Genomic DNA, 22,249 nt, shown 5'->3' on the forward strand with positions numbered 1-22,249 from the left:
GTTTCAGCGAGTTACTTATCACTCTGGAAAAGGAATAGTGGAATTTCCTTCCTTCCTTTAGATTGGTCGCTGTTTGTGTAACATTTATTTGTGTGTGGGGAACCCGCCAGCATTCTGTTATTGGGGTTGTAACAACATATAAATGGCGCTGACTCGTCACATACTCAATAGCTCATTACAGACACTGCACAGAAAGCTTTACAGTCTGCAGCATCAATCGACTTTTACTGGTAATTAGACACTTACTCTAAAATGAGTTTGGTGTCAACCCTTTAGAATTGTAACTATCAATAATGGGGTGAAGGGTGTTCTGTACTGTATGGGCCCAGGGTGCAGATAAGGAGATATTAGGGGTAGATCAGGTTGCAAGGTGCAAGAACAGGTGCAAGAACAGTTGCAAGAACAGGTGCAATCCCATCCTCCACATTTTTCACACTTTTCACCTGCCCTGCACTTTTCATTGTGGATCATAGTGGATAGTGGTGGATCATTGTGTATCGTTGTGTATAGTGGTGGATCGTTGTGGATAGTGGTGGATTTTCGTTGTGTATAGTAGTGGATCGTTGTGCATAGTGGTGGATCGTTGTGGATAGTGGTGGATCTTTGTGTATAGTTGTGGATCGTTGTGATCATTGTGGATAGTGGGATTGTTGTGATCATTGTGGATAGTGGTGGATAGTTGTGGATAGTGGTGGATCATTGTGTATAATGTTGGATCATTGTGGATAGTGGTGGATCATTGTGTATAATGGCGGATTATTGTGGATAGTTGTGGATCGTTGTGGATAGTGGTGGATCGTTGTGTATAGTTGTGGATCGTAATGGATAGTGGTGGATTTTTGTGGATAGTGGTGGGTCAAAGTGGATAGTGGTGGGTCTTTGTGGATAGTGGTGGATCATTGTGGATCGTGGTGGGTCATTGTGGAGAGTGGTGGATCATTGTCGATAGTGGTGGATCATTGTGGATAGTGGTGGATCGTAGTTGATACTGGTGGATCTTTGTGGATAGTGGTGGGTCAAAGTGGATAGTGGTGGGTCAAAGTGGATAGTGGTGGATCATTGTGGATAGTGGTGGGTCATTGTGGATAGTGGTGGATCATTGTGGATAGTGGTGGGTCATTGTGGATAGTGGTGGGTCATTGTGGATAGTTGTGGATCGTAGTGGATAGTGGTGGGTCATTGTGGATAGTGGTGGATCGTAGTGGATAGTGGTGGATCTTTGTGGATAGTGGTGGGTCAAAGTGGATAGTGGTGGGTCTTTGTGGATAGTGGTGGATCATTGTGGATAGTGGTGGGTCATTGTGGATTGTGGTGGATCATAGTGGATAGTGGTGGATCATTGTCGATAGTGGTGGATTTTCGTTGTGTATAGTAGTGGATCGTTGTGCATAGTGGTGGATAGTTGTGGATAGTGGTGGATCATTGTGTATAATGTTGGATCATTGTGGATAGTGGTGGATCATTGTGTATAATGTTGGATCATTGTGGATAGTGGTGGATCATTGTGTATAATGGCGGATTATTGTGGATAGTTGTGGATCGTTGTGGATAGTGGTGGATCGTTGTGTATAGTTGTGGATCGTAGTGGATAGTGGTGGATCTTTGTGGATAGTGGTGGGTCAAAGTGGATAGTGGTGGGTCAAAGTGGATAGTGGTGGATCATTGTGGATAGTGGTGGGTCATTGTGGATAGTGGTGGATCATTGTGGATAGTGGTGGATCATTGTGGATAGTGGTGGATCATTGTGGATAGTGGTGGATCTTTGTGTATAGTTGTGGATCGTTGTTGATAGTGGTGGATCGTTGTGTATAGTTGTGGATCGTAGTGGATAGTGGTGGATCTTTGTGGATAGTGGTGGGTCAAAGTGGATAGTGGTGGGTCAAAGAGGATAGTGGTGGATCATTGTGGATAGTGGTGGATCTTTGTGTATAGTTGTGGATCGTTGTGATCGTTGTTGATAGTGGTGGATCGTTGTGTATAGTTGTGGATCGTAGTGGATAGTGGTGGATCTTTGTGGTTAGTGGTGGGTCAAAGTGGATAGTGGTGGGTCTTTGTGGATAGTGGTGGATCATTGTGGATAGTAGTGGGTCATTATGGATAGTGGTGGATCATTGTGGATAGTGGTGGGTCATTGTGGATAGTGGTGGATCATAGTGGATAGTGGTGGATCATTGTCGATAGTGGTGGATTTTCGTTGTGTATAGTAGTGGATTGTTGTGCATAGTGGTGGATAGTGGTGGATCATTGTGTATAATGTTAGATCATTGTGGATAGTGGTGGATCATTGTGTATAATGGCGGATTATTGTGGATAGTTGTGGATCGTTGTGGATAGTGGTGGATCGTTGTGTATAGTTGTGGATCGTAGTGGATAGTGGTGGATCTTTGTGGATAGTGGTGGGTCAAAGTGGATAGTGGTGGGTCAAAGTGGATAGTGGTGGATCATTGTGGATAGTGGTGGGTCATTGTGGATAGTGGTGGATCATTGTGGATAGTGGTGGATCATTGTGGATAGTGGTGGATCATTGTGGATAGTGGTGGATCTTTGTGTATAGTTGTGGATCGTTGTTGATAGTGGTGGATCGTTGTGTATAGTTGTGGATCGTAGTGGATAGTGGTGGATCTTTGTGGATAGTGGTGGGTCTTTGTGGATAGTGGTGGATCATTCTGGATAGTGGTGGGTCATTGTGGATAGTGGTGGATCATTGTGGATAGTGCTGGATCTTTGTGGATAGTGGTGGATCATAGTGGATAGTGGTGGATCTTTGTGGATAGTGGTGGATCATAGTGGATAGTGGTGGATCATAGTGGATAGTGCTGGCTCTTTTATAGATAGTGGTGGATCATAGTGGATAGTGGTGGATCATTGTGTATCGTTGTGTATAGTGGTGGATCGTTGTGTATAGTGGTGGATCTTCGTTGTGGATAGTGGTGGGTCTTTGTGGATAGTGGTGGATCATTGTGGATAGTGGTGGGTCATTGTGGATAGTGGTGGATCATTGTGGATAGTGCTGGATCTTTGTGGATAGTGGTGGATCATAGTGGATAGTGGTGGATCTTTGTGGATAGTGGTGGATCATAGTGGATAGTGGTGGATCATAGTGGATAGTGCTGGATCTTTTATAGATAGTGGTGGATCATAGTGGATAGTGGTGGATCATTGTGTATCGTTGTGTATAGTGGTGGATCGTTGTGTATAGTGGTGGATCTTTGTTGTGTATAGTAGTGGATCGTTTTGTATAGTGGTGGATCATTGTGGATAGTGGTGGATCATTTTGGATAGTGGTGGATCATTGTGTATAGTGTTGGATCATTGTGTATCGTTGTGTATAGTGGTGGATCGTAGTGGATAGTGGGGGATCGTTGTGGATAGTGGTGGATCGTTGTGGATAGTGGTGGATCGTTGTGGATAGTGGTGGATCGTTGTGTATAGTGGTGGATCGTTGTGGATAGTGGTGGATCGTTGTGGATAGTGGTGGATCTTTGTGTATAGTTGTGGATCGTTGTGATCATTGTGGATAGTGGGATCGTTGTGATCATTGTGGATAGTGGTGGATAGTTGTGGATAGTGGTGGATCATTGTGTATAATGTTGGATCATTGTGGATAGTGGTGGATCATTGTGTATAATGGCGGATTATTGTGGATAGTTGTGGATCGTTGTGGATAGTGGTGGATCGTTGTGTATAGTTGTGGATCGTAGTGGATAGTGGTGGATCTTTGTGGATAGTGGTGGGTCAAAGTGGATAGTGGTGGGTCTTTGTGGATAGTGGTTGATCATTGTGGATAGTGGTGGGTCATTGTGGAGAGTGGTGGATCATTGTGGATAGTGGTGGATCATTGTGGATAATGGTGGATCATAGTGGATACTGGTGGATCTTTGTGGATAGTGGTGGGTCAAAGTGGATAGTGGTGGGTCAAAGTGGATAGTGGTGGATCATTGTGGATAGTGGTGGGTCATTGTGGATAGTGGTCGATCATTGTGGATAGTGGTGGGTCATTGTGGATAGTGGTGGGTCATTGTGGATAGTGGTGGATCATTGTGGATAGTTGTGGGTCATTGTGGATAGTGGTGGATCGTAGTGGATAGTGGTGGGTCATTGTGGATAGTGGTGGATCGTAGTGGATAGTGGTGGATCTTTGTGGATAGTGGTGGGTCAAAGTGGATAGTGGTGGGTCTTTGTGGATAGTGGTGGATCATTGTGGATAGTGGTGGGTCATTGTGGATAGTGGTGGATCATAGTGGATAGTGGTGGATCGTTGTGGATAGTGGTGGATTTTCGTTGTGTATAGTAGTGGATCGTTGTGCATAGTGGTGGATCGTTGTGGATAGTGGTGGATCTTTGTGTATAGTTGTGGATCGTTGTGATCATTGTGGATAGTGGGATCGTTGTGATCATTGTGGATAGTGGTGGATAGTTGTGGATAGTGGTGGATCATTGTGTATAATGTTGGATCATTGTGGATAGTGGTGGATCATTGTGTATAATGGCGGATTATTGTGGATAGTTGTGGATCTTTGTGGATAGTGGTGGATCGTTGTGTATAGTTGTGGATCGTAGTGGATAGTGGTGGATCTTTGTGGATAGTGGTGGGTCAAAGTGGATAGTGGTGGGTCAAAGTGGATAGTGGTGGATCATTGTGGATAGTGGTGGATCTTTGTGTATAGTTGTGGATCGTTGTGATCGTTGTTGATAGTGGTGGATCGTTGTGTATAGTTGTGGATCGTAGTGGATAGTGGTGGATCTTTGTGGATAGTGGTGGGTCAAAGTGGATAGTGGTGGGTCTTGGTGGATAGTGGTGGATCATTGTGGATAGTAGTGGGTCATTGTGGATAGTGGTGGATCATTGTGGATAGTGCTGGATCTTTGTGGATAGTGGTGGATCATAGTGGATAGTGGTGGATCTTTGTGGATAGTGGTGGATCATAGTGGATAGTGGTGGATCATAGTGGATAGTGCTGGATCTTTTATAGATAGTGGTGGATCATAGTGGATAGTGGTGGATCATTGTGTATCGTTGTGTATAGTGGTGAATCGTTGTGGATAGTGGTGGATCTTTGTTGTGTAAAGTAGTGGATCGTTGTGTATAGTGGTGGATCATTGTGGATAGTGGTGGATCTTTGTGTATAGTTGTGGATCGTTGTGATCATTGTGGATAGTGGGATCGTTGTAATCATTGTGGATAGTCGTGGATAGTTGTGGATCATTGTGGATAGTTGTGGATCATTGTGGATAGTTGTGGATCATTGTGGATAGTGGTGGATCATTGTGGATAGTGGTGGATCATTGTGGATAGTGGTGGATCATTTTGGATAGTGGTGGATCATTGTGTATAGTGTTGGATCATTGTGTATCGTTGTGTATAGTGGTGGATCGTAGTGGATAGTGGGGGATCATTGTGGATAGTGGTGGATCGTTGTGGATAGTGGTGGATCGTTGTGGATAGTGGTGGATCGTTGTGTATAGTGGTGGATCGTTGTGGATAGTGGTGGATCGTTGTGGATAGTGGTGGATCGTTGTGGATAGTGGTGGATCGTGGTAGATCGTTGTGTATAGTGGTGGATCGTTGTGGATAGTGGTGGATCTTTGTGGATAGTGGTGGATCATTGTGGATAGTGGTGGATCATTGTGGATAGTCGTGGATCATTGTGGATAGTTGTGGATCATAGTGGATAGTGGTGGATCATTGTGGATATTGGTCGATCATTGTGGATAGTGGTCGATCTTTGTGGATAGTGGTGGATCTTTGTGGATAGCGGTGGATCTTTGTGGATAGTGTACTGTATGGGCCCAGGGTGCAGATAAGGAGATATTAGGGATAGATACGGTTGCTAGGAGCAAGAACAGGTGCAAGAACAGGTGCAATCCCATCCTCCACATTTTTCACACTTTTCACCTGCCCTGCACTTTTTATTGTTGAACATTGTGGATAATGCTGGATCATTGTAGATAGTGGTGGATCGTTGTGGATAGTGATGGATCGTTGTGGATAGTGGTGGATCGTTGTCGATAGTGGTGGATCTTTGTAGATAGTGGTGGATCATTGTGGATAGTGGTGGATCATTGTGGATAGTGGTGGATCTTTGTGGATACTGTACTGTATGGCCCCAGGGTGCAGATAAGGAGATATTAGGTGTATCTCCGGTTGCTAGGAGCAAAAACAGGTGCAAGAACAGGTGCAATCCCATCCTCCACATTTTTCACTCTTTTCACCTGCCCTGCACTTTTCATTGTGGATCATTGTGGATAGTGGTGGATCATTGTAGATATTGGTGGATCGTTGTGGATATTGGTGGATCATAGTGGATAGTGGTGGATCTTTGAGGATAGTGGTGGATCTATGTGGATAGTGGTGGATCATAGTGGATAGTTGTGGATCATAGCTGATAGTGGTGGATCTTTGTGGATAGTGGTGGATCTTTGTGGATAGTGGTGGATCATAGTGGATAGTTTGTGGATCTTTGTGGATAGTGGTGGATCTTTGTGGATAGTGGTGGATCTTTTTGGATAGTGGTGGATCTTTGTGGATAGTTGTGGATCTTTGTGGATAGTGGTGGATCATAGTGGATAGTTGTGGATCTTTGTAGATAGTTGTGGATCATGTTGGATAGTGGTGGATCTTTGAGGATAATGGTGGATCTATGTGGATAGTGGTGGATCATTGTATATAGTGGTGGATCATTGTGGATAGTGGTGGATCTTTATGGATACTGTACTGTATGGACCCAGGGTGCAGATAAGGAGATATTAGGGGTAGATCAGGTTGCAAGGTGCAAGAACTGGTGCAAGAACAGGTGCAAGAACAGGTGCAATCCCATCCTCCACATTTTTCACACTTTTCACCTGCCCTGCACTTTTCATTGTGGATCATTGTGGATAGTGGTGGATCATTGTGGATAGTGGTGGATCTTCGTTGTGTATAGTAGTGGATCGTTGTGTATAGTGGTGTATTGTTGTGGATAGTGGTGGATCATTGTGGATAGTTGTGGATCATTGTGGATAGTGGTGGATCATTGCGGATAGTAATGGATTATAGTGGATAGTGGTGGATCATTGTGGATAGATGTGGATCATTATGGATAGTGGTGGATCATTGTGGATATTGGTGGATCATTGTGTATAGTTGTGGATTATAGTGGATGGTGGCGGATCATTATCGATAGTGGTGGATCATTGTGTAGAGTGGTCATTGTGTATAGTGGTGGATCATTGTGGATAGTGGTGGATCATTGTGGATAGTGGTGGATCATTGTGGATAGTGGTGGATCATAGTGGATAGTGGTGGATCATTGTGGATAGTGGTGGATCATTGTGGATAGTGGTGGATCATAGTGGATAGTGCTGGATCATTGTGGATAGTGCTGGATCATTGTGGATAGTGGTGGATCTTTGTGGATAGTGGTGGATCATAGTGGATAGTGGTGGATCATTGTGGATAGTGGTGGATCATTGTGGATAGTGGTGGATCTTTGTGGATAGTTGTGGATCATTGTGTATAGTGGTGGATCATTGTGTAGAGTGGTCATTGTGTATAGTGGTGGATCATTGTGGACAGTTGTGGATCATTGTGGATAGTGGTGGATCATTGTGTATAGTGGTGGATCATAGTGGATAGTGGTGGATCATTGTGTATAGTGGTGGATCATTGTGGATAGTGGTGGATCATTGTGGATAGTGGTGGATCATTGTGTATAGTGGTGGATCATTGTGGATAGTGGTGGATCTTTGTGTATAGTGGTGGATCATTGTGTAGAGTGGTCATTGTGGATAGTGGTGGATCATAGTGGATAGTGTTGGATTATTGTGGATAGTGGTGGATCGTTGTGGATAGTGGTGGATCATTGTGGATAGTGGTGGATCATTGTGGATAGTGGTGGATTGTTGTGGATCGTTGTGGATAGTGGTGGATCGTTGTGGATAGTGGTGGATCTTCGTTGTGGTTAGTGGTGGATCGTTGTGGATAGTGGTGGATCTTTGTGTATAGTTGTTGATCATTGTGGATAGTGGGATCATTGTGATCATTGTGGATAGTGGTGGATCATTGTGAATATTGGTGTATCATAGTGGATAGTGGTGGATAGTGGTGGATCTTTGTGGATAGTGGTGGATCTTTGTGGATAGTGGTTGATTATAGTGGATAGTCGTGGATCTTTGTGGATAGTCGTTGATCTTTGTGGATAGTGGTGGATCGTTGTGGATGGTGGTGGATCGTTGTTGATAGTGGTGGATCATAGTGGATAGTGGTGGATCATTGTGGATAGTAGCCGATCATTGTGGATAGTGGTGGATCGTTGTGGATAGTTTTGGATCGTTGTGGATAGTGGTGGATCATTGTGGATAAAGGTGGATCATTGTGGATAGTGGTGGATCATTGTGGATAGTGGTGGATCATTGTGGATAGTGGTGGATCATTGTGGATGGGGTGGATCGTTGTGGATAGTGGTGGATCGTTGTGGATAGTGGTGGATCATTGTGGATGGGGTGGATCGTTGTGGATAGTGGTGGATCGTTGTGGATAGTGGTGGATCTTTGTGGATAGTGGTTGATCATAGTGGATAGTCGTGGATCTTTGTGGATAGTCGTTGATCTTTGTGGATAGTGGTGGATCGTTGTGGATGGTGGTGGATCGTTGTTGATAGTGGTGGATCATAGTGGATAGTGGTGGATCATTGTGGATAGTAGCCGATCATTGTGGATAGTGGTGGATCGTTGTGGATAGTTTTGGATCGTTGTGGATAGTGGTGGATCATTGTGGATAAAGGTGGATCATTGTGGATAGTGGTGGATCATTGTGGATAGTGGTGGATCATTGTGGATAGTGGTGGATCATTGTGGATGGGGTGGATCGTTGTGGATAGTGGTGGATCGTTGTGGATAGTGGTGGATCATTGTGGATGGGGTGGATCGTTGTGGATAGTGGTGGATCGTTGTGGATAGTGGTGGATTTTCGTTGTGTATAGTAGTGGATCGTTGTGTATAGTGGTGGATCATTGTGGATAGTGGTGGATCGTGGTGGATAGTGGTGAATCATTGTGGATAGTTGTGGATCATTGTGGATAGTGGTGGATTATTGTGGATAGTGATGGATCATTGTGGATAGTGGTGGATCATTGTAGATATTGGTGGATCATAGTGGATAGTGGTGGATCATTGTGGATAGCGTTGGATCATTGTGTATAGTGGTGGATAATTGTGCATAGTTGTGGATCATTGTGTAGAGTGGTCATTGTGTATAGTGGTGGACCATTGTGGGTAGTGTTGGATCATTGTAGACAGTGGTGGATCTTCGTTGTGGACAGTGGTGGATCATTGTGGATAGTTGTAGATCATTGTGGATAGTGGTGGATCATTGTGGATAGTGGTGGGTTATAGTGGATAGTGGTGGATCATTGTGTATAGTGGTGGATCATTTTGGATAGATGTGGATCATTGTGGATAGTTGTGTATCATTGTGGATAGTGGTGGATCATTGTGTATAGTGGTGGATTATAGTGGATGGTGGCGTATCATTGTGGATAGTGGTGGATCATTGTGTAGAGTGGTCATTGTGTATAGTTGTGGATCATTGTGGATAGTATTGGATCATTGTGTATAGTGTTGGATCATTGTGGATAGTGGTGGATCATTGTGGATAGTGGTGGATCACAGTCAATAGTGGTGGATCATTGTGGATAGTGGTGGATCATTGTGGATAGTGGTGGATCATAGTGGATAGTGGTGGATCATTGTGGATAGTGGTGGATCATTGTGGATAGTGGTGGATCTTTGCGGATAGTGTTGGATCATTGCGGTTTGTGGTGGATCATAGTGGATAGTGGTGGATCATTGTGGATAGTGGTGGATCATTGTGTAGAGTGGTCATTGTGTTTAGTAGTGGATCATTGTGGACAGTTGTGGATCTTTTTGGATAGTGGTGGATCATTGTGTATAGTGGTGGATCATTGTGTATAATTGTTGATCATTGTGGATAGTTGTGGATCATTGTGGATAGTGGTGGATCTTTGTGGATATTTGTGGATCATTGTTGATAGTGCTGGATCATTGTGTATAGTGGTGGATCATTGTGGATCATTGTGTATAGTGGTGGATCATTGTGTATAGTGGTCATTGTGTATAGTGGTGGATCATTGTGGATAGTGGTGGATCATTATGTATAGTGGTGGATCATTATGTATAGTGGTGGATCATTGTGGATAGTGGTGGATCGTAGTGGATAGTGGTGGATCATTGTGTAGAGTGGTCATTGTGGATAGTGGTGGATCATAGTGGATAGTGGTGGATCATTGTGTATAGTGGTGGATGATTGTGGATAGTGGCGGATCGTTGTGGATAGTGGTGGATCGTAGTGGATAGTGGTGGATCGTTGTGGATAGTGGTGGATCGTTGTGGATAGTGGTGGATCGTTGTGGATAGTGGTGGATCTTTGTGGATAGTGGTGGATCATTGTGGATAGTGGTGGATCTTTGTGGATAGTGGTGGATCATTGTGGATAGTGGTGGATCATAGTCGATAGTGGTGGATCATTGTGGATAGTGGTGGATCATTGTGGATAGTGGTGGATCTTTGTGGATAGAGGTGGATCATTGTGGATTGTGGTGGATCATAGTGGATAGTGGTGGATCATTGTGTATAGTGGTGGATCATTGTGTATAGTGGTGGATCTTTGTGGATAGTTGTGGATCATTGTGTATAGTGGTGGATCATTGTGTCGAGTGGTCATTGTGTTTAGTGGTTGATCATTGTGGACAGTTGTGGACCTTTGTGGATAGTGGTGGATCATTGTGGATAGTGGTGGATCATTGTTTATAGTGGTGGATCATTGTGGATAGTGGTGGATCTTTGTGGATATTTGTGGATCATTGTGGATAGTGCTGGATCATTGTGTATAGTGGTGGATCATTGTGGATCATTGTGTATAGTGGTGGATCATTGTGGATCATTGTGTATAGTGGTGGATCATTGTGTATAGTGGTCATTGTGTATAGTGGTGGATCATTGTGGATAGTGGTGGATCATTATGTATAGTGGTGGATCATTGTGGATAGTGGTGGATCTTTGTGTATAGTGGTGGATCATTGTGTAGAGTGGTCATTGTGGATAGTGGTGGATCACAGTGGATAGTGGTGGATCATTGTGTATAGTGGTGGATCGTTGTGGATAGTGGCGGATTGTTGTGGATAGTGGTGGATCGTAGTGGATAGTGGTGGATCATAGTGGATAATGGTGGATTGTTGTGAATAGTGGTGGATCGTAGTGGATAGTGGTGGATCTTCATTGTGGATAGTGGTGGATCTTCGTTGTGGATAGTGGTGGATCTTCGTTGTGGATAGTGGTGGATCTTCGTTGTGTATAGTTGTGGATCGTTGTGGATAGTGGTGGATCGTTGTGGATAGTGGTGGATCTTCGTTGTGTATAGTTGTGGATCGTTGTGGATAGTGGTGGATCTTTGTGAATATTGGTGGATCATAGTGGATAGTGGTGGATCATTGTGGATAGTGGTGGATCATTGTGGATGGTGTTGGATCATAGTGGATAGTGGTGGATCATTTTGTAGAGCTGTCATTGGGTATAGTGGTGGATCATTGTGTATAGTTATGGATCATTGTGGATAGTGCTGGATCATTGTGGATAGTGATGGATCATTGTGGATAGTGGGGGACCATAGTGGATAGTGGTGGATCTTTGTGGATAGTGGTGGATCATTGTGGATAGTGGTGGATCATTGTGTAGAGTGGTCATTGTGTATAGTGGTGGATCGTTGTGTATAGTGGTGGATCGTTGTGGATAGTGGTGGATCGTTGTGGATAGTGGTGGATCGTTGTGTATAGTGGTGGATCGTTGTGGAAAGTGGTAGATCATTGTGGATAGTGGTGGATCGTTGTGGATAGTGGTGGATCTTCGTTGTGGATAGTGGTGGATTGTTGTGGATAGTGGTGGATCGTTTTGGATAGTGGTGGATAGTGGTGGATCGTTGTGGATAGAGGTGGATCTTTGTGTATAGTGGTGGATTATTGTGTAGAGTGGTCATTGTGGATAGTGGTGGATCCTTGTGGATAGTGGTGGATCCTTGTGGATAGTGGTGGATTGTTGTGGTGGATCTTGTGGATAGTGGTGGATCCTTGTGGATAATGGTTTGATCGTTGTGGATAGTTGTGGATCGTTGTGGACAGTGGTGGATCATTGTGGACCGTTGTTGATAGTGGTGGACCATTTTGGATAGTCGATGACTGTTGTGGATAGTGGTGGATCATTGTGGATAGTTGTGTATAGTGGTGGATCGTTGTGGATAGTGGTGGATCGTTGTGGATAGTTGTGGATCATTGTGGATAGTGATGGATCGTTGTGGATAGTGGTGGATCGTGGTGGATCGTTGTGTATAGTGGTGGATCGTTGTGCGTTGTGGATAGTGGTGGATCTTTGTGTATAGTTAAGGATAGTGGTGGATCGTTGTGGATAGTGGGATTGTTGTGATCATTGTGGATAGTGGTGGATAGTGGTGGATCATTTTGTATAGTTGTGGATCGTTGTGTATAGTGGTGGACCGTTGTGGATAGTGGTGGATGGTTGTGGATAGTGGTGGATCTTCGTTGTGGATAGTGGTGGATCTTCGTTGTGGATAGTGGTGGATTGTTGTGGATAGTGGTGGTTTGTTGTGGATAGTGGTGGATCGTTGTGGATAGTGGTGGATCGTTGTGGATAGTGGTGGATCTTTGTGTATAGTGGTGGATCATTGTGTAGAGTGGTCATTGTGGATAGTGGTGGATCATTGTGGATAGTGGTGGATCGTTGTGGATAGTCCGTGGATCGTTGTGGATAGTGGTGGATCATTGTGGATAGTGATGGATCATTGTGGATAGTGGGGGACCATAGTGGATAGTGGTGGATCTTTGTGGATAGTGGTGGATCATTGTGGATAGTGGTGGATCATTGTGTAGAGTGGTCATTGTGTATAGTGGTGGATCGCTGTGTATAGTGGTGGATCGTTGTGGATAGTGGTGGATCGTTGTGGATAGTGGTGGATCGTTGTGTATAGTGGTGGATCGTTGTGGAAAGTGGTAGATCATTGTCGATAGTGGTGGATCGTTGTGGATAGTGGTGGATCATTGTGGATAGTGGTGTATCTTCGTTGTGGATAGTGATGGATTGTTGTGGATAGTGGTGGATCGTTTTGGATAGTGGTAGATCGTTGTGGATAGTGGTGGATCGTTGTGGATAGTGGTGGATCTTTGTGTATAGTGGTTGATTATTGTGTAGAGTGGTCATTGTGGATAGTGGTGGATCCTTGTGGATAGTGGTGGATCCTTGTGGATAGTGGTGGATTGTTGTGGTGGATCGTTGTGGATAGTGGTGGATCGTTGTGGATAATGGTGGATCGTTGTGGATAGTTGTGGATCGTTGTGGACAGTGGTGGATCATTGTGGACCGTTGTTGATAGTGGTGGACCATTGTGGATAGTGGTGGACCGTTGTGGATAGTGGTGGACCATTTTCTGGATAGTCGATGACTGTTGTGGATAGTGGTGGATCGTTGTGGATAGTGGTGGATAGTTGTGTATAGTGGTGGATCGTTGTGGATAGTGGTGGATCGTTGTGGATAGTTGTGGATCGTTGTGGATAGTGATGGATCGTTGTGGATAGTGGTGGATCGTGGTGGATCGTTGTGTATAGTGGTGGATCGTTGTGCATTGTGGATAGTGGTGGATCTTTGTGTATAGTTAAGGATAGTGGTGGATCGTTGTGGATAGTGGGATCGTTGTGATCATTGTGGATAGTGGTGGATAGTGGTGGATCGTTTTGTATAGTTGTGGATCGTTGTGTATAGTGGTGGACTGTTGTGGATAGTGGTGGATGGTTGTGGATAGTGGTGGATCGTTGTGGATAGTGGTGGATCTTCGTTGTGGATTGTTGTGGATAGTGGTGTTTTGTTGTGGATAGTGGTGTTTTGTTGTGGATAGTGGTGGATCGTTGTGGATAGTGGTGGATCTTTGTGTATAGTGGTGGATTATTGTGTAGAGTTTTCATTGTGGATAGTGGTGGATCATTGTGGATAGTGGTGGATCGTTGTGGATAGTGGTGGATCGTTGTGGATAGTGGTGAATCGTTGTGGATAATGGTGGATCGTTGTGGATAGTGGTGGATCATTGTGGATAGTGTTGGATCATTGTGGACTGTTGTGGATAGTGGTGGATCATTGTGGACTGTTGTGGATAGTGGTGGACCGTTGTGGATAGTGGTGGACCGTTGTGGATAGTGGCGGACCGTTTTGTATAGTGGATGACTGTTGTGGATAGTGGTGGATCGTTGTGGACTGTTGTGGATAGTGGTGGATCATTGTGGACTGTTGTGGATAGTGGTGGACCGTTGTGGATAGTGGTGGACCGTTGTGGATAGTGGCGGACCGTTTTGTATAGTGGATGACTGTTGTGGATAGTGGTGGATCGTTGTGGATAGTGGTGGATAGTTGTGTATAGTGGTGGATCGTTGTGGATAGTGGTGGATCATTGTGGATAGTTGTGGATCGTTGTGGATAGTGTTCGGTCATTGTGGATAGCGGTGAATCATTGTGGTTGTGGATAGTCAATATCATTTTGGATAGTGGTAGATCATGGTGGTTAGTTGTGGATTATTGTGGATAGTGGTGGATGATTGTGGATAGTGGTGGATCATTGTGGTTGTTGATAGTGGATATCATTGTGGATAGTGGTGGATCATTGTGGTTGTGGATAGTAGATATCTTTGTGGATAGTGGTGGATCATGGTGGTTAGTTGTGGATCATTGTGGATAGTTGTGGGTCATTGTGGATAGTGGTGGATCATGGTGGTTAGTAGTGGATCATTGTGGATAGTGGTGGGTCATTGTGGATAGTTGTGGGTCATTGTGGATAGCGGTGGATCATTGTAGATAGTGGTAGGTCATTGTGGATAGTGGTGGGTCATTGTGGATAGTTTTGGATCATTGTGGATAGTGGTGGGTCATTGTGGATAGTGGTGGGTCATTGTGGATAGTTTTGGATCATTATGGATAGTTGTGGATCATTGTGTATAGTGGTATATCATTGTGGATAGTGGATATCATTGTGAATAGTGGTGGATCATGGATAGTTGTGGAACATTGTGGATAGTGATGGGTCATTGTTGATAGTGGTGGATCATTGTGGTTGTGGATAGTGGATATCATTGTGGATAGTGGTGGATCATGGTGGTTAGTTGTGGATCATTGTGGATAGTTGTGGGTCATTGTGGATAGTGGTGGGTCATTGTGGATAGTGGTGGGTTATTGTGGATAGTGGTGGGTCATTGTGGATAGTGGTGGATCATTGTAGATAGTGGTGGGTCATTGTGGATAATTTTGGATCATGGTGGATAGTTGTGGATCATTCTGGATAGTGGTGGATCATTGTGGATAGTGGTGGGTCATTGTGGATAGTTTGGGATCATTGTGGATAGTTGTGGATCATTGTGGATAGTGGTAGATCATTGTGGATAGTGGATATCATTGTGGGTAGTGGTAGATCATGGATAGTTATGGATCAATGTGGATAGTGTTGGGTCATTGTGGATAGTGCTGGATCATTGTGGTTGTGGATAGTGGATATCATTGTGGATAGTGGTGGATCATGGTGGTTAGTTGTAGATTGTTGTGTGTAGTTGTGGATAGTAAGTGTAAATGGTGTAATGGAAGGAGCTGGAAACAGTGGGATGGTGGGTATGGAAAGGAGAGATCCCGTGAAGGGAAGGGCCAGTAATTATGGGGAACTGTGTATAATAAGACAAGATAGTGTGAGGTTAAGGGGCTGTTAGTTTGGTATAGTGTGTAGAGCAACTCAGGATTGTGTGAGGGGCAAGGACTGACGGTAAGTAAGTATAGTAAGTATAGTAAGTATAGTAAGTATATAGTAAGTATAGTAAGTATATAGTAAGTATAGTAAGTATACTAAGTATATAGTAAGTATAGAAAGTATAGTAAGTATATAGTAAGTATAGTAAGTATATAGTAAGTATAGTAAGTATATTAAGTATATAGTAAGTATAGTAAGTATATAGTAAATATAGCAAGTATAGTAAGTATATAGTAAGGCAAGAGGGTATAAGAAGAAGCGGATCACAATTTTGTGTGGGTGCCCAGCATATTCTTCTCATGCCGCTGGTAGTGAGACAAGATGGAGTCATGGGAAGGGGCTGTAACTGCGGCCCAGTGTATATAGTATAGTAAGGGGTGTTAGTTACACCAGCCTAGTCTTATTGATATTAACATGGGGGTAGTAGTAGCCAGATTTCCCTTGTCATTCTGGATTCTGAAACTAGAGAAAAGGAACAAGTTATGGGATTTTGGAGGGGAAAAACAATATTTTTTCATAAAAGCTGATTCAGTCACTTTCGCTGCCTTGTTATAGGTTAAACAAGTAGATAAGCTATAGAGCACCATCTGCTGGCTGCTAGGGGTATTTCATCTTATTGTAACTGTCCCTTAGATCTTGCCTGTTTGGAGAGTCTCCAGATCTGGAGTTTCCGATGGGTTAATAGTAATAACAAAATACGGGTTCCTGAAATTCTCTGCCCCCCTGCAGTACGATAATGAATGACTTTAAATGGGGTGGTTCATCTTTAAGTTACCTTTTAGTACATTATAGAATGGCCATTTCTAAGCAACTTTTCATTTGGTCTTCATTATTTATTTTCTATAGTCTTTTAATGATTTGCCTTCTTCTTCTGACTCTTTCCAGGTTTCAAAAGGGGGTCACTGACCCCATCTAAAAACAAATGCTCTGTAAGGCTACACTTGTATTGTTATTGCTACTTTTTATTACTCGTCTTTCTATTTAGGTCCTTTCCAATTCATATTCCAGTCTCTTATCCAAATCAGTGCATGGTTGCTAGGGTCATGTGGACCTTACAACCAGATTGTTGAAATTTAAAATGGGAGAGCTGCTGAGTAAAAAGTTAATAACTCAAAAATCACAAATGAAATCATTCAAAAACTATAAAAATGAAATAATGAAGGCCAATTCAAAAGTTGCTTAGAATGAGCAAAAGTTAACTTGAACTATTAATGGATTCGATAGCAACAAACCTCGATGAACTTTCATTAAATATCATGTGGGAGGTGCTCAAGGTTTATATTAAAGGGAAGCTCCTATTTAAAGGGCACGTAAAGGCAAAATAATAAAATCCCATTTTTACTTTCTTTAATGAAAAAGAAACCTATCTCTTTTGTATACTATACTTTTATTAAAAAAATATGTACCATTTTTATGAGAAACCTGACTGTATGCAGTGAAATTCTCCCTTCATTTACTGCTGTGGATAGGAATTGTCAGAAGGTCCCTAACTACTGAGCAGGGAAACAATCATACTTATGAACAGCAGGGGGAGCCCCTGCCTTACTTCCCAGCCATGCAGAACTCAAGCAGCTTTGTTTATGATTATCCCTAAGCAGCCCAGACCACACTGAGCATGTGCACAGTCTTAGTCTTGCAAAGATGTTTAACAAAGTTACAAGATGGTGACCCCCTGTAGCCAACTTTGAAAGCATAAATTATTTGTTTGATTAGGCTTGTGGTGCAGTAAGTTCATGTTTATATTTAGTATACAAAATACAGCCTTATTCTATTTAGACTTTACATGCCCTTTAAAGGGGTGGTTCACCTTTAAATAAACTTTTAGTATGTTATAGAATGGTCAATTCTAAGCAACTTTTCATTTGGTCTTCATTATTTATCTTTTTACAGATTTTGAATTATTTGCCGTCTCCTTCTGACTCTTTCCAGCTTTCAAATGGGGGTCACTGACCCCATCTAAAAACAAATGCTCTGTAAGGCTACAAATGTATTTTTATTGCTACCTTATATTACTCCTCTTTCTATTCAGACCTCTCCTATTCATATTCCTGTCTCTTATTCAAACCAGTGCATGGTTGCTAGGGTAATTTGAACCCTAACAATCAGAATGCTGAAATGACAAACTGGAGAGCTGCTGAATAAAAAGATAAATAACTCACAAGCCACAAATAATAAAAAATGAAAACCAATTGCAAATTGTCTCAGAATATCACTCTCTACATCATACTAACAGTTAATTTAAAGGTGAACAACCCCTTTAATATCAATGTCCTTACAAATAGTATAACCAGAGGAATCTCTGTTACATCCCAATAGCCTGAAGGAATGTGCGGCCTCATACACATCTCAGCCTATTGATTGTAAGGGGAAGTAGATTACAAATTTCAGTGGTGCAAGGGCTGATATGAATAATAATTACATGAGCATTGCTGCCTTATAGTGCTGGGGTCTTAGGTTCAATCCCAGCCAGGACACTTTCTGCAGTGAGTTTGTGTGTTATCCCCAGGGTCTCTGCATTCCTCCCACACTCCAAAACCTTACAACTTTATTGGCTTCTGATAAAATTGGCCATAGAGGTTTTGTTTAAGAAAATGTTGATACTTCTTTCCCCGTTTCAAACCCGCTGCAGTCTGTCATTTTAAACACAAGGGGGCAGCAGAGCATCACCGATGAACCCAACACAGACCAATCGACAGCCGCAGGGTTTTGTAGCGATTATCAGAATCCTGGAAATTTAATACTCTCTGTTCTTGTGCTTGGGTTCTGTTCAGGTCAGTGCAGCATGGGGATAAGCTGAATATATAAGGAGATCTGTACTTTTTTACATGTAAAAGTTATTGTCTGATGTGCCCTGCCCCGGCTGTTGTTGTACTACAACTCTCACCATTCTGGGAGGTTTAATACAATATGAGTTAGGAGTCAGGAGTTTGAGCACATCCATGGGGACTATTTTTGCCCTTCTGGCCACAGATCTCTATCCATTTATTTATGAAAAAAAAAAAGTTGTAATAGAAGATTTAAGAAAGGAATGATATGACTTTTGTAGATAAAAAAGAACAGCTGCATGTTCACTGTGTTTTCTATCAGAGTTGGTCCTTTTGTGTTGCTGGTAATTGCGTTGGGCAGTCGTTTTCCCTGGGGGATCTATTGCATCCCTTATACCCAGCACCGTCTGTATTTGTAAAGGAAAAGGCTATACAATTGACTTGGTTCATTCTGATTGGTTAATACCGCTAAACAGGACTGGCTTACTACTCTTGCAAAATTGTTGTAGCACTGATGGGCCCCACGTAGAACCTGACTACTAGTATTCCGTTATCTGGCATTACACATATTACCTGGTTACCTGGTGTGCCAAGTAGAATATCGAATGCTCTGCCTGATACCATTGTGCCTTCTGCCACCTTCTGCACCAAACGCATGGAGATGTTTTCTGCTGTAAATTCAGTTCCCTGTGGTTTTGCAGGATGTGAGAATCATATTATTAAGCTCTTCAGCTACTTTTGTACCGTATAAATAAAAAGCAGATGAAGGTGAATGACAGAGGCCGAGTAAGTCAACAAATCGAATTGACATGTTAGGTCTCACTTACTTAATGGCAAGAGTCATTCTGTAGGTCTTACACCATAACCACCTTGATCAGGCTTGTGACATAACACAACCTTCTAGGAATCCCCCAATTGTTTTCCAGTTGATTTAAGAGACAGGAATTGGTTTTAAACGTCTTGCAGCGAAATGCGTCGGGACCCCCCGCTGTTGGGATGCGGAGAACCGATAACCACCTTGATTAGGCTACTGACATAACACAAACTTCTAGGAATCCCCAAAATGTTCTTCAGCTGATTTAAGAGACGCAAATTGGTTTGTAACTTCTTACAGCAAAATGTGTTGGGACCCCCAGCTGTTGGGATGCTGGGAACTGATAACCACCTTGATTAGGCTACTGACATTACACAAACTTCTAGGAATCCCCAAAATGTTCTTCAGTTGATTCAAAAGACAGGAATTGGTTTGTAACTTTTTATAGCAAAATGTATTGGGACCCCCAGCTGTTTCGGATGCTGGGAACGGATAACCACCTTGATCAGGCTACTGGCATAACACAGCCTTCTAGGAATCCCCCAATTGTTTTCCAGTTGATTTAAGAGACAGGAATTGGTTTGAAAGGTCTTGCAGCGAAATGCGTTGGGTCCCCCAGCTATTGGAATGCTGAGAACTGATAACCACCTTGATCAGGCTACTGACATAACACAACCTTCTAGGAATTCCTGATATGTTCTCCATTTGATTAGAGAAACAGGAATTGGCTTTAAAAGTCTTACAGCGAAATGCATTGGGACCCCCGGCTTTTGAGATGCTGGGAACCAATAACCACCTTGATCAGGCTACTGACATAACAGAGCTTTCTAGGAAACCCCAAAATGTACTTCAGTTGATTAATGAGACAGCAATTGGTTTGTAAGTTCTTACAGCGACATGAGTCGGGACCCCCGGCTGTTGGGATGCTGGGAACTGATAACAACTTTGATCAGGCTACTGACATAACACAACCCCAACACAATGCCCCAATAGTGCTCCAATTGATTTAAGGGACAAGAATTGGTATGTAACTTCTAGGATCTGATATTGGCCGGCAGTTGTAGAGACACAGCTTGAATCAGGATCAGTGGTTAAGGCCCCAACTTTCCCCCTGCAATGCAAAATGCTCATTGTGTGACAGTGATAGGAAAACAGCATGGAAAGAGTACTGCTCCCCTCTAACCCCATGATACATGGTTAGGGAGTTTATATTAGAGCTGAGCAACTGTCAGATGTTATCATGACAGATAGACGTGGATCTATGTTGGCTCTCACTTGGCTCTAGTTCAGCCGCATCAGCCTCTTTCCTACACTGGATTTGATAGGTCTTTCTGGCACAGGAGACAGGCACTGGGCAATCACACGCTCTCTTTTTTGGCTGGGAATTGATGCTCTGATTGGCACATTGTCAATGTTTATATAGTTCAGGCGGGTAATCACATTCCCCACCGAGGAATTCACGTTCTCGAGGCCGGCTCTGATACCCTAATCTGGCGATCAGCACATGTGGAAGAGCAAGGGGCTCGAAATACCACTGATCCCAAGGGACCGGCACAAGGACTGCAGTTCAATGGAAGTGTTTGTTTGGCTGCTCACATGAGGCCCGCGCCAGTTCCAATATTGTGGCTCCTTGGAATGATTATTAATTGTGATTATTTTACAGCCGTAATGATCAGTGTCAAAACACATGGCTGTGAAATCTAGATTGTAATCACCGTATAGGCTTGTTTGCTTGACATGGACTGGTGGTAAACTCAGGGGGAGGCTCAACAACTGTAGATGGGATCTGCACAATTAGTTCTGGGGCAGATTCATTTTTGGGAGGCAGGGTTGGGACATGATTACATTGGCCTACATCTTAATCTGGACAAATCTTTTTGGGGGTTCTGGGTTAGGACTTAATTATATTGGCTTACATCTTCATCTCAACTGGTCCTTTTTTGGGCAGCATGGTTATGTTGGCCTACATCTTTATCTCAACTGGTCCTTTTTTGGGGAGCATAGTTATGTTGGCCTACATCTTTATCTCAACTGGTTCTTTTTTGGGGAGCATAGTTATGTTGGCCTACATCTTTATCTCAACTGGTCCTTTTTTGGGGAGCATAGTTATGTTGGCCTACATCTTTATCTCAACTGGTTCTTTTTGAGGGACATGGTTGGGACATGATTATAATTACCTGCGTCTTTATTGCAAGTGATAATTTTTGGGGGGCATGGTTATATTGGTCATATTTAGCTCAGCTTGTCCTTTTTTGATGGGCAAAGTTGGGACATGAGTATTCTGAGATTTGTCTTTCTGTTAATTGATTCTTTTGGTGAGGGGGCAGGGTTTTGAACGTAATTACATTTGTGTACATCTTAACATCAACCATTTTTTTGGGGGGGATAGGAGTAGGACATGAATACGTTAGTCTGCAGTTAGGTGTGCAATAACAAGTCTAAGGATGCACCAAATCCAGGATTTGCTTCGGGATTCAGTCTTTTTCAGCAGGATTCAGATTCGGCCGAATCCTCGTGCCTGGTGTAACTGAATCCTAATTTGCATATGCAAATTAGGGGCAGGAAGGGGAATCATAAAGCAAAGCAAGGAAGTGAAAATGTTTTTTCCACTTTTTCCCCTTCTCGTTCCTAATCTACATATGCAAACTAGGATTCGGATTTGGTTGAATCTTTCATGAAGTATTCAGGGATTTGGCCGAATCCCAAAAGGTGGATTCAGTGCATCCTTAAATAAGCCACAAACCAAAGAAATCAGAAAAAGTCACCGCTTTGTCCACATGTGTATGTAACGTTGAAATGAATTACCATGAAACTGGGACAATGATAAATGAT

At 43.1% G+C, this 22,249-nt stretch overlaps 1 protein-coding gene across 2 annotated transcripts in view; it reads left to right on the plus strand.

Moving 5' to 3' along the window:
* Positions 1–22,249, plus strand: part of LOC108717222 (chloride intracellular channel protein 5) — an 83,673-nt gene that overhangs the window by 49,444 nt on the left and 11,980 nt on the right. The gene's annotated exons all lie outside the window — the stretch shown is intronic.

This window comes from Xenopus laevis, chromosome 5L (assembly GCF_017654675.1).
Source record: "Xenopus laevis strain J_2021 chromosome 5L, Xenopus_laevis_v10.1, whole genome shotgun sequence".
Classification (NCBI taxonomy): Eukaryota; Metazoa; Chordata; class Amphibia; order Anura; family Pipidae; genus Xenopus; species Xenopus laevis.